The 20,778-nt window shown below is 41.5% G+C and overlaps 1 protein-coding gene across 2 annotated transcripts in view; it reads left to right on the top strand.

Moving 5' to 3' along the window:
• The first annotated feature begins 1,485 nt into the window (after positions 1-1,485).
• The window catches only part of SNTG1 (syntrophin gamma 1), a 347,402-nt gene continuing 328,109 nt past the window's right edge, over positions 1,486-20,778 (top strand). For both annotated transcript variants that reach the window (XM_033001088.2, XM_033001087.2), the window contains exon 1: positions 1,486-2,022. The gene's annotated coding sequence lies outside the window, so the exon portion shown is untranslated. The remainder of the gene's footprint in view (positions 2,023-20,778) is intronic.

Here is a 20,778-nt window from a genome sequence, read left to right as displayed (position 1 = left end):
GTTCAATTAGGCATAAAACCTATCAGTGCATATTCTCATGCATTTATCAAGTCAACACTTAACTACGCTCTTCAGAGCAACTCTACTATCTTCGCATTTAGCTTTCATGAAGCTGTCTTTTTAAATCCTCTCGCCCCTTACTGGCTTGCCGCACATTACTGAAGTTAATATTTATAAAAGGCATTCATAAGGAACAGGAACAGTTTTGCTTGCAACAGCTTGATGGAAGAAGACCCCTTAACTTTAAGATGCGTGTGAAGATTACTTTTCATTCCAAGAAGCCTAAACGGGTTGAGAGAAAAAGGGGCGGGCGGAGATGCTACAGAAAAGCAGAGCTCAAGCTCCCTTTAGCCGGGCTTCTAATTCTGACCACCTTCCCCGAAAACCCTCAGCCCGACTCCAGAAAAACCTTTCCAAGACCTTAAAACACGCCCCAGAGGATGCTCCCCGCGCCCCCAGCCCGACAGGCGCTCCCCGAGGGGCTCGGCCGCCCCCTCCGTGGGATTCCCCTCCTGCTCCCCCCCCCCCCCCCCCCGGGGGCAGCCGGCGGGGCTCAGCCCGCTCGCTGCTGCCAGCGCGGGGGAGCGGTTTGCTGAGAAGGAGGGTCCCCCACCCCCCCACCCCCCCCTCCACCCCCCCCTCCACCCCCCCGGGCTCCCTCTTTTTCGTTTTCCCTCCTGCGTTAATTCTCCTTCTCCCCCGCAACCTTCGCGGAGGCGGGTGGGTGCCGGGCGGGCACCATCGCGGGGGGAGCTCCGGCTCCCCTGCGGCGGCCCCCCCCTCGCCGGCCTGCTTACGGGGTGTGCGTACATACATACAGACATATATCGGCTTTTTATAGGTGTCAGTGTGCGTGCGTGTATACCTCCCTGAGCCGCCCCGCTATACCGCATCATTTCGGCGCTGCCCGACGGGGAGGGCGATGCCTGCGGGGGCGATCTCCCGCGGGGCCCCGTGTGTCGCCCGTGGAGGCACGGACGTGCGGGGGAGGAGGAAGGAGGGGACCACGCAGGGATGCTTTAGGGGAGAGAGCACCCCCCGCACACTTCGCGGCTTTGAGGCCCCCTCCTTGCCCAGGAGAGCGGAGCTGTCCGGTGCGGGGCAGGGGCGGCGCAGCCGTGACAGGGGATAAGGGCTGGGAGACGCGGGGGGGGCTGCAAAGAGATAAAACCGGCCCCAAATGTCTTCCAAGCGTGGGGGGGTCGATTTATTTTCTCCCTGCCTAGACCCACTCACGCACCGGGAGAAACGGCAGCCGGGGAAGTTGAGAGTCACTAAGGCGGGGGGGGGGGGACAACTTTCTCGCCTGGTCACGGCGGAGAGCCGACCGCCGCAGCCCCCCCGCGACGGGTGGAGGGCTCCAGGAGAGCCGGCTGCCCGCCGGGCTCAGCCCCCCCCCCCCCCCCCCGCCCCGGGCAGCGCGGTGCCCCGCCCGCTCGCCCCGCCACGGGGGGGGGGGGGGGGGGGGGGAAGGGCTCCGCCTCACCGGATCTGGCGGCGCCGGCAAGCGGGGCGGCGTTCCGGAGCGCCCCGGGAGCGGCGGGGGGGGCGGGCGGGAGGGGGGGGTCCCGGGCGGGGCCGGCATCGCCGCGGCTGGCTGCGGCCGCGGTGGCGGCGGCAAGCCGCCTCGCCTCCCCTCGCCGCCCCTCGCCTCCCCCCCCCCCCCCCCCCCCCCCCCCCCGCTCCGTCTCCGGGAAGGGCGCGGGGAGCTCCGCGCTTCCCCCCCCCCCCCCAACCTCGGCGCGGCGGCGGAGTTTGCGCCGGCGGCTCCCGGGGGTGCGATGCCGTGTTAGGCGGCGGCGGCGGCGGGAAGGGGCGCGGGTTACCGGGGCTGTGGCTGCCACCATGGGCACCGCCGGGCTGGGGGGAGCGGCGGCCGCGCTCCCTGCGCGCCTCGGCTGAGCCCGGAGATGTGCCGGCGCCCTGCGGGAATAATTTGGGAATAGCGCGGAGCGGTCCGAGGAGGACGAGCGGCACAGCGTTTCACCAGCTGAGAGGAGGTCGCCCGGCCGTGGTGTATAGGTAAGTGGGTGCTCCTTTTCCACTCTTTTCGCTGCGTTACCTTCGTCTCCAGTGACTTTTTTTTTTTTTTTTTTTTTTTTCACCCCCCTTTTTTTCTTTTTTCTTTTTTCTTTTTTTTTTTTTTTTTTTTTTTTTTTTTTTGCAGCGGTCGGTCGCCCGCTCCTGGTTTGGAGGCGGGATGGCCGGCGGCGCCAGCGGCAGTTTTCATGGGTTTATTTAGGTGTGTGTGGGGGGGTGTGTGGCTGGGCTTGCAGGGGAGCCCGGAGCCCCGGCTCCAACTCCGCCGGAGCCCGGTAGCCAGGAAGGCGGCACAGTGTCCCAGTGCTGCAACTCTGAGATGATGCCTGCTTCCAGGCGTTAATATAAAATGCCTTCTCCTTTGTGCTGAGCTGTAACTAAATCGTAAGAGTCTCTTAGTTGCTTTCCATCGGTGCTTCTTGCAGGAGAGAGGCAGGGTGCGTGTTAACCTTTCAGATCCGCTTACGGATTAAGATAGTGAACCCAGAGTTCTGATTTTTATGCCGTAACGTTAATGTGCCCTACCTGGTGATTTTCTTCGAGGTGCTCTTGCCGTGAGGCTATGATTTGCCCAGCTTTGTTTGTTTGCTTACTTTTAGCCTGTGGATATTTATTGCTCTACTTGACATTGCCGGGAAACAAAAAGTTGACTGTAATTTATTTCAGTGTATGGAGCGCAGGCTGCAGGCAGGGGTGTAAAGCTGCCCTCGGAGGAACTCGCAAGGAGGAGGCCCATGGGGCTCTAATCTCTTGCTAAACACTCGGAGAGCCCAGAGCAGACCTGTCACGCTGCAAACGAATCCTCCTGTTCACCTTTCAGCACTGGTAGCGTATAAGCTGGGCAGCCTGCCTTCCCCCACCTATGAAACACCTGTCTGAAACACAGGGGATAGAGATGTGAATTCTGGACAGGTTTGGGAGAAGACAGAAGTTCAGTTGGTGTTTAATTAAGTTTACTCTTATTGATTTCCTCGGTGTCTTCTCTGTGAGTCTGAAAACTACAATCTTTTACAGTGACCTTGATGTACGTTCCGTTCTAACGCGGGAGCAGCACAGAATAAAAGCATTTACACTGATTTATAGCTAAGGTCTGATGATTCACTAAGAGCTCAGTCAGTTCCAGCGAATGTGGTATCTTCATCGGGAGCACTGGTCATGGTATGTGTGTAGGAAATAACTTGGGGAGATTACTTCCTAATAGTGAAGAAAGTATAAATTGCAATGTTGGAAGCATATGCTCCTGCAGAAATGTCACTGTGTGTGAAATGTTTGTTGAGTTTTGGATATTTTGTTTTCTAATCAGTGAGATCTCTAGTGAAAGGGGCGTGTGGGTGTGCATGGCCATCTCAGAGCTTCCCATGTTATTGCGCTTTGATTTGCCAGCAGCAAGAGATCCTTTTGTGCAGCGAAATACACGTTTTTACATAGATGCAATATTGACATAATAAGATTAAAAGATGTTGGGGTGTCGATACGGTGAACATTCAACTAACTTAAGTTTATAGCAGAAAGATAAAGTAAGCCTTTCTCGTAATGGTGGATGGAGATCACTGTGGGTAAGTCGGCTGGGGGGAGTATGTTTGTTTCAGTGCAGTTTTCAGAGAGTGTTCCCGCGGTTCACATTTCTCACTCTCTGAAGATACTGTGAAACACTGAATAACTGTTGCTAGACAGCGGGACACAAACCTATCCATTACTTAAAACACAGCTCCTTCTGTGTTGTATCAGAAAAAAAAAAAAAAAAAAAAAAGTATAGTTTTTAGCAAAGTCTGCCTAGGGTTTTATTGTAGCAATTCCTTCCTCTGTTGCAGAGTGGCAGGCTTTCGCTAGGCATGCAAGGGAGAGCATAAAACACTGAAGCATGCACTGATCTGGAATTCATTTGGGCTATATATTACATTTGAGGTTTCCACAATTAACATAAGTAGCTGCTCATACCTGATTATATAAATAAACGGAGTTTAAAAATTGTATCAGCTTTGTCACTTCTGATACATGCTACAGAGCCCTGTTCTTCCTTTTCTCTTTATTCCTTCAAACTAATCTAATTGTATAGTCGCTCTTTGCCTGGAGAGAAAGAAAACATAATTTAATGATGTATCATTTGGCTTTTGCAGTATCTTGTCCCATAGCTATGAGATAATCTAATGACGGTTCCCGTCACCGAATTAAAGAACATGGTGCTCTAGACTTTCTCTCACAGCCAGGTTTTCACTCTGCTATATGGCTGAGGAACTGAGTTTTCACAGGGTCTGGTAGAAGAAAAGAAACATTTATTTTTCTGTTAGAAAAGAAAGAGGAAGGTAAGACCTGAAGGCTTTAAGGTTATAATTAAAAACAAAGACTTCTAAGATATTAATCAAATCCCTTTATAATCACATATTTTCTTTGTCTTTTACCTGGTAATTGCCAGATAGCCTTTCCGCATATTTATACTTCAGTTTAAAATGTGTGTAGTTCTTAATTTTAACAGTTCAGGAGTGGCCATCATACAGTTCACTGTAAGGCTATTCTAGTATCCTTTTTAATGTTCTGTATCCTAATTGCTTGTCTCTTTTGAATCAGAGATTTACAAAGTATGGTATATTCAACTTTATAGCATGCATTTTTATTTTAATACTATGCAAATCTCTTTAATAGAGAAGATGTTGACTTGGTTCAGAATCTTCAGGGCAAGCTCTGAGACTACGTTTCTTTCCTGATTTTTTTTTTTTTTTCATGTTTGCTCAGACATGCTGTTTGACTTGTCAGGCACAACTTTCATGAACTGACAGAAAGACCTGTAAGCAAAATTAAACATATCAACAGTTACGCATAGTTTTTCTAGTCAGCCCAACCCAGTTGAGTGTGTCATTTTTATTTATTCATCTTAAATCAAATATTAAGACAAACAAATGAACAAGAGCAGTAGTCTGCTCTCAGTTCTTCCCTCAGAAGTGTTCAGCTAAGTACCATTTCTTCATGCTTATAATTTAGCACTGGTCCTTGTGCCTGAGATACTAGGAGAACTGTGATGCTGTCAGTATTTCTTACTGGTAGCTGTTGCCAGTCTGCTTGCATGTGTTGTTAAAAAGCCAAGGAGTTGTAGTGAGTGATAAGAAAAGACAAATGTATTTAAGGTGTAGGCTTTTTTGGCCCTTCTGATGTCTGTGCACTCAGTTCAGGTTTCTGGGGAGAGGACTGAAGGTGGGTGGCCTGAATCCCAGTTTGAGTCTGCTGCATCAACATGAACCTCTGGCATTATGCTGTGACATCGGCTCAGCAGGATTACACGGCCCACCTTCTGTATTTGCCCTGTGTTTTACCTACCGTAACTGGAAGAGACAGAAAGACTTACTGTCACTGTGGCCAACCTATATTTTCTGCGTTCCTGTTGCAGGTCAGAGGAAGGAGAGACAGCATACATTTAAAAAAAAACAAAACCAAACCAGATCATTCCTCAAAGATACAGCTTTAATCAACACCAGGGAATGCAGTGGAGACACAGCCAGTGAAATTCACATATATATTTAATTACCCAAGGGAGAAATTATTATCCATCTTGAGAGATTGATTTAGTAGGTGATGTGTCTACTCCTTATGAAGAAGAGGAGCTACGTGATATGGAACCAAAGCTTTTTTTTTTTTTTTCCCACTGTGCATTTCAGATGTGGCTGTCACTGTCGTTTGAGACTCTGAGCCTTGTCTTCAGTAATTAGCTGGAGTTGGCCAAAAGAGGTGGAACGCTCAGCTGTGCGATAAGTCAGGTGGTGCAGGAGCTGCGGGCTGGGTTGTTTCCTGGGGATTTGCTCTCTTCAATTTATTAAAGTAATGAGGAGAAGGAAACTCATCAAGAAGAGTGTTTGGGATGTGATTAGTTTCATGACTTGTTCTCCAGTTTACTTTGGGTAGTGTTGGACAAAACCTTAGAAGTTCTTCACTGTGATACTAATGTGAAAGTAACAGCAAATTTGAGTTACGTATATGTAATTGTTCTAAAAGGTGGGGTTGAGGTCTTGCTCGTGAGGCCAAAACACAATAAATGATGATACTGCTGGATGGGTTTGCTGTAGCACTCAGGTGTTCAGAATGACTTTAATGATAAGGCTGTGCTATACCTTCCACTGTGAAAAGCAGGAGGTCCCCCGGGCCAGGAGCTGAAGATAGGCTTGCCTTGAGGGTGGACGTGGCTGTTCCAGGAGTGGAACAAGCTCTGGAGCCAAGGGAAAGTCCTGCACTGGTGCTCACGGGGAGCTTTTCAACAGCCACTGATATTCCTGTATGAGATGTGGTTGAGGTAAAGGCACTGGTGGTGTTTTACTGCTTTAATACTGGCACTGATACTGAATCTGGGAAAGAACTCATGGCTTTGGAGATGCCGTGATTACAATCGATTGTTGCCTCAATTGATTATTCTTCAGGTAGTTATTATCTAGATCTCATCTCAAGAGTATTGGATTTTTAATTTTTTTGTCCCTATGAACTATTTACTGGCTGTTAGACTTGTGTGCTCTTCCCTGGTCAGGTGAAGTAGTGGTTCAAAGGTGTGCTTTTAAAGCTGAATACATCAAGCACTTCTGAAGTGTTTGGTGCCTGGAGCTTCTCGGGTAGCATTATCAGAGGAGAAACACTTTGTTCATCAGATTATTCTAAAGATGGGTTTATTGTATTTGTTTTGCTCAGTCTCAATGTATTTTTCAAATAGTGGACAGTGTACTGGCTTTATTGTTGAAGATATTGTTAGAAATGACTCTTCAAGTAAATTTTATATTGCTTTTGGTCAAATTATTTAAATAGACTTACATTTAACTGTGAGCAAAGGCTGTTTGAATAAAACAAAACACATGCCGTTTTCCTCTCCACCTGTTGGATTAAATTTATTTTAAAGAATACGGCTATCCATAAAGAAGTAAGAATGGGAGTGCTGTTGATGAGATTCATTTTTCTTCCCCTTTCTGTCAAAAACTAAGGGGAATTTGAAATCATCCCGTACAGATGACAGAATCTGACGAGTGATAGTAATTCTACACACTGATTCTTTCTTGATGTAAAGACCATTTTGCTATTTTAATTGAATTTAATGTAAAAATATCACTGATTTCAACAGATACTAAGTTCTTGGAAATCTTTTCAAAGTTTGATATTCATACCTTATATGGTTGTTAATATTTGCTTTACTGTAAAGCATTGATTCTAAATTACAGAATTGTTTCTGAAATTCTTTTTATTAAATGCTTTGCTATTTCTAAATTTGTCTTAATTCAAAATTATGTGAGATAGCTTTTTCTAGTCGCTCCACATGGCAAAATGTTTTGATTGACTATTTTAACAGTTGAGAATGATAAACTGTATGTTTCAGCTTCTGCAACACAAATGGACATTGATTTTCTTTGGCTTGCTTTTGACCCCTAAAGAAGTAAAGCAATTGGAATTATGCTTGTAAGAGAACTCTCTTCTCTCTCTCCTATCATTTTATATATATATATCGAGATTATAAACAGCCTTTGAGAGCTGATCTACATTAATCAGATTTTTTTTTTCAAGTGAAAAAGGAGGGGAAAATCATCAGCACTACATTTGTCTTGCGGCTCTAGGTTTCATCACACACAGCTGTCTGCCTGTATCCATTACCGGTTGGTATCGCAGCTGTAGGCTCCTGAATGCAGCAGAATTCACAAACAGCTCTTTGCACAACTGTTTTAATTAGTTACTGAGTAGCGAACATTTACGTAGGGGCTTGGTCCATGCGGGGCAGTTGTGGTCATGTAACACAACACACACTGATGCAAGGGCAGAGCTCTTAACTGAAGGTAGATTTTTGAGTAAAAATCAGAGTCAGACCTGTGTCTCTATGGGTTTTAGCATTTGGAGTGCCTTCGTTCTCATTCTGTGGTTTATGTGGTTTGCTTTTTTTATGGAACAGCTTTATGAACACAGAATGTAATATATAGTAATAAGTCTTCTTTTCAAAATCAGCGTTAGGCTTTAATAACATAGAGGAATGGATGTGAAAGCAAGTTGGGTTACAGCTCGGAGAAGCTGGAGCAGCTCACAAGCTACGAGTGGGGCACAACTGGCCGCTGCCAGGGGTGTAGTTAGTAGGCAGGGCTCCCTGTCTGCAAACTATGAAACTCTATTAATGTGGGTGCAAAAATAACTACTCCCATGCTTTTTCCGATGAAGGAACTTCTCAGTCAAATAGTGGCGTTTGTAAAGGAATACTCTGCTAGATATTTTCAAGCAAAGCATATAAAAATCATGACACCATCTGATGATCATCACCTCTTGTTTTTCTTTAGCTCAGTGAGATTAGGAAGGGCCTTCATGGGTAATGAATGAACAAGTAGAGAATTCTGTTCTACAGTACGTCATTAGTCTTTCAGCTAGTTAGTTCTTAAGCATCTGTAGTAATAGTTCATCATAGGCTTCTTTTCACAAGTTACTGTGTTACTCAGTTACAGATTGTCTGGGCTATTTTCTTGGGATGTCTTAATTGAAATTTCTTAAATTTCAGTTTATTTATCTTTTTTATATAGCAGCTTCTCTTTTCACTACATTAAATAGCCTCCTAGTAATGTGAGTTGATCTTACTGGTTGGTGATTTTACGTTCTTTTTGTTATTATCTATGTTCTCAATGTCATTTATATACCTATATATGTTCACAAAGTTTTCTTGTTAGTTTAAAAACCCCCACCTTCCTATTTTTGGGAGATGGACTATATGATTATTCATTGCATGCTTTGGTTAATGGAGAAATCCAGTTGTTAAGTGATTTGATATTGCCGTTTATCGCTATGCTTCTGCAGAACATGCCCTGTCATGTACCTCATATTACCTCTTTTTTAACCTCTTCATAATGATATCATAGTACTTTTTCTTGAAATGAAAATCTTGAGGTTAATATCAAGTATTATTTATTTTCCTCATGTAGTACATTTTGCATCCATATGATTCTGTAGTTTTCCGTGCTCTCCCTCTGTGTGTCTATGTACAACTCTTTATTATGATTAATATATTATCCTTTATATACTGCGTGTTTACAGAACTGAGTCCATGATTTCTCCTCTTTGAAATTAGACTTGATTTTTCCTTTTATAGTTAAATCTTTGCTATTATATATTAACTGCAGTTGTCTAAAAACAGCAGAGATATGGGTTTTAGTGGAAAAGCATTTTGGGAAATGGGAAAAAAAAATATTTGGGGAATGGTTCCCTCTTGGAAATTTACAAGAACATCATCCAGAATCTACTGAAATTAATTGGATTTTTCTGTTAAATTCATATATTTTATATGGACCCAGCTTTTTCAGTATTGAACAAGATTGCTTAGGTCATTACTTTTAACTATATTTTCAGGTTTTAACCCAGACTAGCTCATTTTTGCCTAAAAATGATAATTTGGTTTAATATAATTTTATTGTTTTCTGCAAGGAAATAAGGGACTGAGGATATAGTTTGAATATACAGAAAAATTAGATTTGGGTAGAGACTATTACACTATAGAACTTATTACATCACATTTGGGGAGGAGTAGAAAGCCTGCTTGGTTCAATCGGTTACCTTGGTGTGTTGTTGCTGTATTGAATATTGTCTCTGAAAAACCTGATAATGTGCCCAAGATCGTAGTCTTAAAATAATTGCTGTACAGCTATTGCATTTTATCAAAATAAGACGGGAAATTCTGCAAAGCAGGAAGGATACTCGCATGCGGATTGGTTGCTGTGTCTGGTTAAGGAAGAAGTCTGATACCCCTCAGATTCCTGCTAGGCAGGTGAAGCGAGTTTGGGGGTGATAGTAAAACTCAGGAAATGGTTTAATTATCAGTCCTTGATCCTTTAATAAATACTTTGTTAAAATTGAGTGAGAAGAGGAGTCGTATCCAGTGCGGCTGGAAGGCCGGTACTGGGGGAGGACATCCAATTCTGAGAGGGTCATCTGGCAACAGACCTGAATCTCGGCTCCCTCAGCCTCCAGGCTCTGCAGCTGAGATGTCTGGAAGAAAGTATGGGATGTCAGTATTGGAGCAGTGGAGAAAGACTCTTATGGCATTTTATTTAACTCTTTATTTCAGCCTTGTGAAACCAGTAGATTGAAGACAGCCTGGTTTTGTGTTGATAGTGAATCCAATCAGAGTGATCTGAGCAAACTCCTGTGAAGCTCTTGCACCTAGGAGGATGGATTTAAGGAATTTTCAGGTGGGGACAGCTTCCTGCTAAGATCCTGACACCCAGTGGGATTTAGGATTGTGTGATGCTGTGTTTCAGGGAAAGAGTTTTTCTTCGGTTGATACAGACCAACACTTTTGCAAGAGGTGGTCCTCAGAATATGGCAACTGCTTCATCACATTGCATTATTTTCTTTCAAGACTTTTCTTACAAGAGTAAGTAACTTTTCTTACAAGAGTGTTTGCTACAGTAGATTCAAACAGGAGTGCCTTTCGATCATTTTATTGTCTTTAGTTTCAGGAGATTTTTATATTCTTAAACATTATGAAGAAATGTGATGCTTGCATATCCGGAAAGTGTAATAGAGAAGAATCAAATATGTTTTCTACTGGGTAACAGTAGGGAAGGATTAAGACCTGATCTGAAGTGCCAGTTTGGGAAATAGCCCCTCTAATACCGAAGGGGACAAGCTACTATAACTTGTCACAGGAAATCACAGTCAGGAACCTGCATATACAGGTCAACATATCTGTATCTGCTTTCTTAGGAGAAAATGGTGCAGCTGCGGACCTTAGACACTTTGACTCTTTATGCAGGGAGGGAGGGTACCTTTAATGGGAATTCCTTACTCTAACTACACCTGCTGTAGTAGATCCAGGAGTTATTCTCTGAAGTGCAACACTGAAACCTTAAAGAAATCTATAAGCATCTTTTCCCTACTTCTTTCTTGAAGGAATTAATTTAAATAAAGCTTTCCTTATGTCAGTGAAATGTTTACCAAGTAGAGCAGAAGCTTTTAATGGCTTAGAATGTGCTATGAAGGGCAGTAGTAATGACCATTCAGCAGATAGAGCTACAAGGACTTTAAGTGTTGTAAGATGCAGATACGATGTCACATGCAGCTGTTCATTAGAAAGAATGATAGCAGGTGTTTAAGGATGCTGATAGGGAACTCTGCTGGTTTTCACTCTGGATTTTTTTTTTGCCACCTTTTACTCTCAGGAGCATAAAATGACGCAGGGCTTTTCCTGCTAGGTACTGCATGGTAGTACTGATCACCATATGTGTACAGCAGTATGCCTTCTAGGCAGTTCTTTGATGGCCACAGGACTTCAAGCCTGAGATCACCAGTAGCTGGGGTCATAAACATATAATTAGACTATCTGAAAGAAGGCAGACAAATACAGAGGACTTGCTTTTGTTTTTGTATTCTTTATGCTGTGATAGAGAGAGAGGATATAAATAACCCTTGAAAGGAGGAAAAGGTGAATAGCTGCATTTCTGGACAAAGCAGAGAGAGAATTGCAAGAAGGACAGAAGCAAGATGGTTGATGAGAGAGCTGCTGCTCATGTGCTTGAGGGGAAGTGGTGCTTCCCAAGACTGCAGCTGTAATATTCAGAATTACATCCTTGAAATATGGACCTGCTACTCCTGCGTAACAGTTCTGTCAGAAGCGTGTGCCTTGTCCGTATGAGAAATGTCTGGGAAGGACTCTATCTGTGTCACTGTTGTCCAAAAGTCCCATAAATTCCCTATATTTAAAGCAGGACCTCATGTGCAGGGATTCAGTTGCATCCTTAGATGGACCAGTCACTTCTGTTGGGTCCATTTGGGGATGCAGTTAAGATGCTCTGGTTCTTCAGGCTATCTGAGATTGGCCTTTTATTGCACAAGAAGCAAAATGGAAATTGGTGAGGTCCTCAGGTTGCCTCATGTTAGGAGAGATGCCAAAGTGGCATCATCGGTATTCCTCTTCCTTTTTGCCACGCCATACATGTACCTCTGGCTCGAGATAAATGCTGTCATAAATTGGGCTTCATACATACACCTGTTCTTACAGTAGACTCTACAGTGCTCAGAAGTTGGTGGAGACTAAGCAGAGTTATGGATCTCATTTCACAATTCTAATTTCCTTAGGCAAATTGCCCGGGCACCTTCCTTCCAGCAAGTAAAGCTGGAACAAATAGCTGGATCCACCTCTACAGGCAACTGTAAAAGTGTAAAATTAATATTGTGAGCTTTCTAAATACTAATTCTGCTTCAGAAAAAGTAGATGAGAAGGAGTTGCTTTTAGGGATCAAGTGTCAAAATTACTCCAGTTGCAAAGCGATACACAAGATTAAATTACATTCCTAATTTTATGGCTGCAGAATTGTTTTATCTGGATGGCAAGAAGTATTTTAGATCTTCCTACAGATAGAAGCACTCTCTGCAGGCATTTAAAGTGCTGGAAAAACCCCTGCATAAAAGCTCACAAAACCCATGCAGTACTTTAAAGTTTTGCAATTACAGCTAAATGTCACTTTCTGCAGGTTTATGGCATGTAAATAGCTGGAGATGCTACTGCAGGGAAAGCTAGTCCCTTATTTTTAAAAATATACATCTGTAGTACTAACCTATAGTTATGAGTGTATAAACTGTCCTGCTGGCTGTTCAAAACCTATGGTTTTGTCTAAAGCACCTGTCTGTTCGTCTGTCAGCGCTTTTTGTTAGCTTAAAAAGTAGGTATAATTACATAAATATGATCTTTTATTTGAAAGATTTTTTTTTTTTTTAACCCCATATATCTGAAATACACTCTGGTATGTAGAAATTATGAGAAAAGAACTTGAAAACATGCCTTTAAGTACCACAGAGTAATACTAGACAACAAAATTATGGTCTCATACAAGCCAATTGTTCTCACGGTATTGGGGCACATTTGGGATGCGGATTAGGGGCAGTGTTTGAGTTTTTGACCCTGTGAACAAATCCAGCATAGCGAATGCACATGCGAAATGCTCTAGATTGGGAATAACTGTATATACCAATAATACCTATCTATGCAGCTTTTCATTTAGGATGAGGGTCCCTCTAGAGTCTGCAAGTCAATTTTCCAGAGAGATATTTAAAACTCTAAAATAAGGGGAAGTAAAAATCAATAAAGAAATAACATATAAAAATAATTGCTGTGGGTAGAATCACAGATCAGTGCAATATGCAGTCAAATGCTGGCCTGGGGAACCGACGTAGACAGGTTCTTGTTCCCACACATGCAGAGAGGCCTAGCTGTGATATACTGATTAATGCTAATTGACAGAGGGACAGTTATCTTCTCATTTGTCCCACCATTTTTCCTCCCTCAAATAGATCCATACCTTAGGATGACACTAAGCTCTGGACCTGGAGTTTCTGGATCTAGCATTTAAATACTCAGAGCAATGCTATATGACATTGGGTCCAGTGCTGTCTTGTTTCTGTGTATGGGTGAGTGGGAGGGTGACCAAAAAGTGGCCTTCCTCTCAACTCCTGTATCATTTTTTTTTTTTTTTTTAGAGGTGGTTTCTCATGGTTATTCATCCTACACTGTGAAAATTCCTATTTTAAGTAAATGATGATTCTAATTTTTCATCTCCTTCTTTACATTGCATTATTTACGCAATGCTGATTCTGATTTTTCATCTGCTAGTGAATACTGCATTATTTGTGCAGTGTTGTCTGACACAGTCAAGAATAAAACTGAGCACAGGCAGAGTTAGCTTTTGTGCCAGCGTCTGGGGTCCAGGAAAAAAGTCTGCATGTTTAACCAAAAAAAAGGTGGTTGTTATGGTCATAAAATATATATATATTTTTTTTTTTTAAGGTGGAAAATGTTGTGTTACATGTAGCAGATATTTAAAGTGGAGGTACTGCTGCTCATCATCAGAAGACTTGTCAGTCCTGTAGCTGCTGGAAAGGAGACATGGTGTATTGTTCTCTGTACAGAGAAGTGGTTCTTGGGATAATCCTCATGGCAGCCATGCTGCTGATCTCCCCAGTAGCCTGCAAGTGCTTGCTTGGAACAAGAGTGCAGGTGTTTTGGAAGAGCATGACGGGCATGATGTGTGACTGAATCAGCTCTGTCTTCCTCGACCATGGAGAGGATGTTCTGCTACCGCAAGCTCAGTATTCATCAGTCCGGGAAGCTTTTGATTTATTGAAATACACAAGGCAGCTTCCAACGTGTGAAATGATTTATATGATAGTCTCTTCTGTCTGAGTAGACACCTGGTATCTGGGGCCTTGCTGGAGTACTCCTGTTAAAATAAGTTAGAAAATGCATATCGGAGATTTCTGTGGTTGCACCCTTTTTATTTACAAAGATTGGACATAATATTTCTGTTACAGGTTATTGAACATGCTGCAGGTAGTTGCTTGTGCCCCACAAAGTTTGGGCTCTGTTTTTTCTCATAATCATGACTGACACGGTGTCTCATCGTGTCTCCCTTCTTGCATGTTGTGGCTCATCAAGCTTTTAGCTCCTGCATTTGCAGTCAGCCAGCACCAGGAAGGCCACACATTAGGTTCTTTGTGGCCACCTTCTTGGGTGGTGGCCTACAGGGGAGCGTGTGATCAGTCATGGTTATTTATGAGATTCATAGTTCTGAGACTTACTTGCTGGAAACCTGTGAGATCTTCAGCATAAGAATTCTATAATGGCACGATACAATGATATACAAATATGTAATTCAAAGAAGAAACAATAAAGTGGAGAATGTTTCTTTGTTGTTTACGTGGACATCGGTGAGCATAGATGGCACCTCTTTGAGGTACAAGGTGCCATCATGATAGAAGCAAAAGTGACTTGAGTTATGAAGACTGTTGTCAACTCATCTGTAAAACTTCAGGTATAACGTTTGTTTCTATTTCTGGTTACTGATACATATATACGGAGAATGTATTTCTCTTAAATTGCCATAAGGTTTAACTTCTGATTTTCAGCCAATTTTTCCCTGAAGGGCTGACAAAATTGGTAATTTGAGAGCAGCTCATTTTAATATTTTTGAGGATGGTCCCTAGTTATATCTTCACATTTAAGATTTCCCCCACCTTGCCCTGTATTTCTGTTGTATCCTTTATAGGCTTATTACTTGCGAGTGTATGTTTCTAACGTGTGTATACACGTGTTTGTAGCAGATACACGTCTATATATCTGTGTCAAATACGATATACTGAGTGCTTGTCAGCCTTGACAGCCCTGTAATTTGGAAATCTATAATAAGCACATCTTTGACCATAACAGGGGGGGCAACATTACATGGATGTTCTTGTGGCTTCTTTTAGACCTACATAAAGCTCATGGTGGCCTGATGTTCTACAGGAACTGACCCTTTTTCAGATAATCATTATCATGCTGGGTACCCTCCTCAGATCTATTCAGAACCACAAGTGAGGATCATCTTCCTGGCCTGTTAAATCTCTTTACATGCCTCTGCTGGTTCCTCCTCCCTCACATCAAGCTGGATGGTGTTCTCTTGGTTTTCAAGGGCTTTGCTTAGTAAAGACAAGCATTAGGTGCTGTATTTAGCAGCTGACTGAGTTTTTTGTTCTTACCATCGGTCCACCATTGTCTGAATTGCCTGTTCTGTCCCTTGAGATTTCCATAATACATATTTTTCTGTCCCGTATGAAAGTAAAAATGCTCTATGTGAAAATCTGCTTTCATAATTTTCATTTGTCATCTTAACTTCTACTAGGATCCTTGCAGATGGTTTCCATCTGGAACTGATTTAAAGCCTAAATAAGTTTTTTCAGTGGTTCGTTTTGAATAGTTTTATATATTTCAGTGAGATCTTAATGCCTAATTTTTGAGTAAATGAAATTTTGCCTTTTTTTTTTAAATTTTTGTCCTGATAATCCAATAATAGAATCTACTTAATGTATACTGTTGTGTATTAAGACATCCTAGCACCAAGCATGAAAATAGTGTTTCTTGTTTCAATAACTATGCTTGAATATTTAATTTAAAACTATTTAATATATATAAATAAAACATATATAAAATTCAGTGAAATTGCACATGCTTGATGTGAATATTTTTAGACAACTGCCTTTAGGCAGTACATAAGACAAGGGCGGATTACCTGGAAAGTTACTTTCAACTTTATAAAACATCTCTGTTTTGTTTATGGATGTGTCTTCAGTATCTGACAGCAGTCATGGCAGTGGTTGGGGTTAAAATCCTTGGACTTAAACCTGTTTCCATTTATTCAGCAACAGCAAATTCAAAATGCTAGTGTCGGGTGTTGAGTTTAAAAATGCAGGAAAAGGACTTAAGAACAAACAGCTTGAACAACTGAAATCACACATATCAGTTTGATTGTACAGTCAATTAAAAAAAGCAGGGAATTAGTGAAGAGAAATTTTACTCTTGAATTCAGACTGTGAAGATGTGAAGTGTGGGGAGAAGCCAAAAGATGTGGATCCTGGTGTGTTCTGGGTCCCCATCGCGCTCATGAAATGTTGGGGTGGGCAACGAGTACTCAGGCGGACGGTGCTGGGTGGCCACACTGCTGACCTGCCTCCTCCCTTTGAAAACAGATCTCGGTCTTTTGTGATACTGCCTACATAGAGATTGTAGTCTGAAAATAACATATATATTCCAGCATACTGCTGGAATAAAGGAGTGCTGAGCTCTTCTTAACTAAAGAGAACCTGAGCTGGGAGGTGGATTGATGGGTGGTCTTTGTGGGCTGATCAGAATCTGTGTGAACAGCTGATAGTTAAACTGGTCCGTTAAGAATTTTTTTCAAATGTTCTTATCTATAATTCAGTGGAATTTTACCCCAAACTTCTCTGGGTGTAAGATTTTTTTTTTGTTTGTTTCTGAAGTTTAAGAAGATTTCAAAACTGTAAGTTTTAATTTAAACCTCCTTATTTCAGTTTGGCAATGCCAAGTGTATTAAGTAGAGACAGGTCTCAACAATGAACGGGAACTGCTGAATTGGTTTTACTCTGTGATCACCACATAGGCTTGAGCAAGGTGCATAAATTTCTTTTGGCTCGTTTATCCCATTTAGCTTAAATTCATACTCTGTGGACACAAGGGTTAGTACTTTGAGACTTCATTAATGAATGGTTACATAAAGGTTTATTTCCAGTAGTTAGAGACAGTGGAGGCATATAGTGTATTGGATAGTCAATTTACACGTGTTTTTGGTTTCTCAGAGTATTTTACACGGTCTAGTAGCAAATTTCTGTATACTTGAAGTCATTGCTTTCTCTGATGTATTATTAACTTTTGGAAGAACATGACACAAACCTGGAAAATAATTCGATTTGTTGTAGGAGCATTTAAAATGGATTTATCTAAATCTATTCTTGATAGAAATTAAATTTGATATGAAGTCATATTTGCTTATTTTCCAGTCTCTGTCTTCTTAACTGATACATTGTAAGGAGGAACATTTTGAGGTCTTAGAATTCACGTACTATAATAAGCACTTGAAGGAATCTCTCTGCAAGCATTCTGTCTGTGAATAGAGCCACAACTGCTAAAAAAAAAATATTATTTTTCTACTACAACACTGTAAAAGGAAAAAGTGGACTTATTCAGAGAGCTATAAATTCCCAAAATCAATTGCATTCTGTTTATATTTAAACAAACAGCTGAACATATGGGATAGTAACCTGTGCTGCTTCTTAAGTTCTGACTTAAAAAATTTTCCTTTTCCTGCATTAGTATTTAGTTTCAAAACTGCTGGAATTGGGCTGTAAATGGGCAAATCTGGATATGGATTTGATATGATCTTACATTTTTATTGTTACGGGAAAGAATTAAAACTGAAATATTAGAGTAATTTGAATGAAAGTGGAAAGATAGCCTGGTATGAAGCCAGCTAGAAAACATTGTCCATCCAACTATTGACATTTGCTTCAGCCTTGCTGTAGTCAGACTTACCCCAGCACAGGTCTCTGGCTTTAGCATTGGCCAACTCATAGACTTACGGATCATGCACAGTTGCTTTGCTATTATTTACAGCTGTGGGTAGTTTTTTTTGCTGAGGCATAAGATGATACTAGGGGGATGACACCGGTTTACAGAAATAGAATGGTCGTTAATAATAATCAGATGCTTTGACAAGAAACCAGAAGGAAGCTAGGATGACTGCATCATTTAACCAAATATTCAGATTCTGTCAAGGCCTCTAATGTATTAGGCAGATGCACGTAGAATTTATGACAGTTACTGTGTAAATAGTGTAATAGAAACACTGTAAAAGAGTCATCCCCTTAAAAAGGAGAGAGAAGAACCATCCATTGCAATCCCATCTGTCCCACGGCACCTTGGCAGTGGCTCACTCTGTAGGGCGAATCAGCAAGCAGGTGCATTAATTGCTGACATGAGACATTAAACCACTTACAACTTATGTTTTGCTATCCTTGCACACAATATATGCTCATTAGCAAAGATTTCTAGTGCCATTGCCTTTCTTTTCCACAGCTGTCTTGTTATCATAAGGCAGCAACTGTAGTTGATACTCAGACCGCCTCACTGTTAGGGCCATGCTTTGCTTAATAAGAAGTTATTGTTTCAACACAGTATTTTGGCATAGCATTGGGGATTGCAAAATGTTTTCTCTTTAAATTGGATAATCCACTGTGGTCTTACATGTATTACATTTATGTAAATAGCTCTGTGGTCCCACCACTGTAGGATCTCAGTTCCCCCACAGTAGTTGGTAATTCTGCAAGCGGTGATTTCATTTGTCATTCATTTATTTTGAGGTGGTAGGTTATCTATCAGGAATAAAAGCTCACATCCCTGGTGGATGTGTTAATTGCCAGTAGGATTAATAGCGGAGACTCTGTTTTATCCAGCAATGCGTTTGCACAAAACCTTTGGGAACTTTTATTGTCAGTACTGTTCCCTCTATGACCCATTTTGCTGAATTTGCATGTGGGGAAGAGACTGAAAACTCATAGAGGCGTTTGGACATGCAGGTATTTCTCACCCATTCACTCTTGCGTGGGCATACACATGCAGCATGATAACACAAACTTAATTTTCTTTAAGGAATCAGATTTAAAAAAATACTGACAATTAGGCCCACATGTCTTTTGGTTTTCTGTTACTTTCTGTATGTTTTGCATACTACGTTGTATTTCATAGAGTAGAACAATTGTTTATTTATAGAAAATGTACTGAGTCCTAGTTAAAGCTTATTGTGGCCAATCTGATAATTATGATACAATGGGGGAATGCTGTTTATTGACATAGCTGGGGACATGAGACATAGGCTTCCATTAATTTGTCTGAGTACTTTTTAAATTATGTCTGGGGGACTGTGGAATTTACTTTAGTGTTCAACGAATGGGCTAAGAGAAGCTGTGATCAGTGGCAGAAGGCATTTTGCAAAGAAACTGGATGGGTGAAAGGCTTAAAAAGCTTCTGCTGCGTAATTCTGAGCTCCACAGTTCATCATTATCCAATCACAAAGATTAAAGCAATTTAGAGCCTAGAAGCTGTAAACCAAGAGCTGCCCAACAAAATGTAGAAAGGCACAGGGGAGCCCTAAAACCTGGTTCAAATGCACCAGGAGAAACTTCTAGAACCCCTATTTGCATTTAAATATATATTACCGTTTTAACTTTTTATTTTTCTCTGACATATGTCTCTCTCCCATACCAGATTTCCAGTCTTTGAAAGAATACTAAACATTTCTCTCTTAAAAAAAGGAGAGTCACTTTGAACTCTTTCTTTCCTGTGGTAGTGACAGAGGATTACGTAGTAACATTTTTTTGCTTACTTATTGGAAATACAAATTTTTCCACTTTTCAGTTTTATTGTTTTGTTTTGTGATATCTAACACACCACAAAAACTTTAGATAAATTATCAGGTTTATTTATTGCACCTAAATTTTCAGGAAGTTGTTCCTAGAGTTACTCAAATCCTCCAATATTCATACAGTGCTCTCGAAAATTAAATGTAGCATTCAGACTTGCATTTTTAAACTGTGTTAAACAGATTACCTCTAGAACTGAGGGAAGAATGTCTCACTGCTAGCAAAATTGGCACAATTTGTAAATTGGCTTTGTGCTTTCTCTTGGTTTCTGTTCAAATGAAAGGTGTAAAATGCTCTTGTCTAGCTGAGTGTATTTTCTGTAAAAAGACTAAAATTTCACAATGATAAATCCTAGTAAAACTGTGCTACTGGCAAACTATTGGTGCATGCATGCTATGGATCCCTGGGAAACCAAGAGCCTTATGCGGAATCGGATTTGGGAGTACTGAAAAACTTTTGTTCGCAGGTATTTTTAGAAGTGCAAAACCAAATGTGTCAGTATAGTATGTGCTTCAGAGGCTTTTCATAAACTCTGCAAAGAGGAGAAATACCCAGCTATGTCTTACAGGTCAGGGTAAAGAGCAAGAAGAAATCTGAAAGATACGTAATTTATCTTGGCTGTTTTGAGTGCTGTGTAAGAACTGAATGCAAATCTGTAGCAGAAAATGTGAAAGGTGAGGAATGTGGTCACATGCAACCTTTTTGTGCATTCTAAGACTGCTAATCTTAAAGGCTAATTCTGAATAAATAACAGGATCAGGATGCGGAAAATCTTGTGAACACATCCATGTAATTTACAGTTTTATCTTTTTTAGCAGAAAGATTTTTTTTTTTTTCATGTGCAGTACTGAAACACACTGGTGGATTTACACTCCTTTTATGCTTCACATATGAGTAACTTATTTTGCTGAACATATTATTTCCCATTTTCACATTTTTCATCCTCTTCTAGCCACTTAGTGTGCTTTATAGTCAACTAGAAAAAAATAATGGTTTTACTTTATCTGG

The sequence above is a fragment of the Tyto alba genome, unplaced genomic scaffold (assembly GCF_018691265.1).
Source record: "Tyto alba isolate M040663 unplaced genomic scaffold, T.alba_DEE_v4.0 Super-Scaffold_27, whole genome shotgun sequence".
NCBI lineage: Eukaryota > Metazoa > Chordata > Aves > Strigiformes > Tytonidae > Tyto > Tyto alba.
Note: the sequence above shows the minus strand (reverse complement) of the source record. Positions and strands in the feature narration are given on the sequence as shown.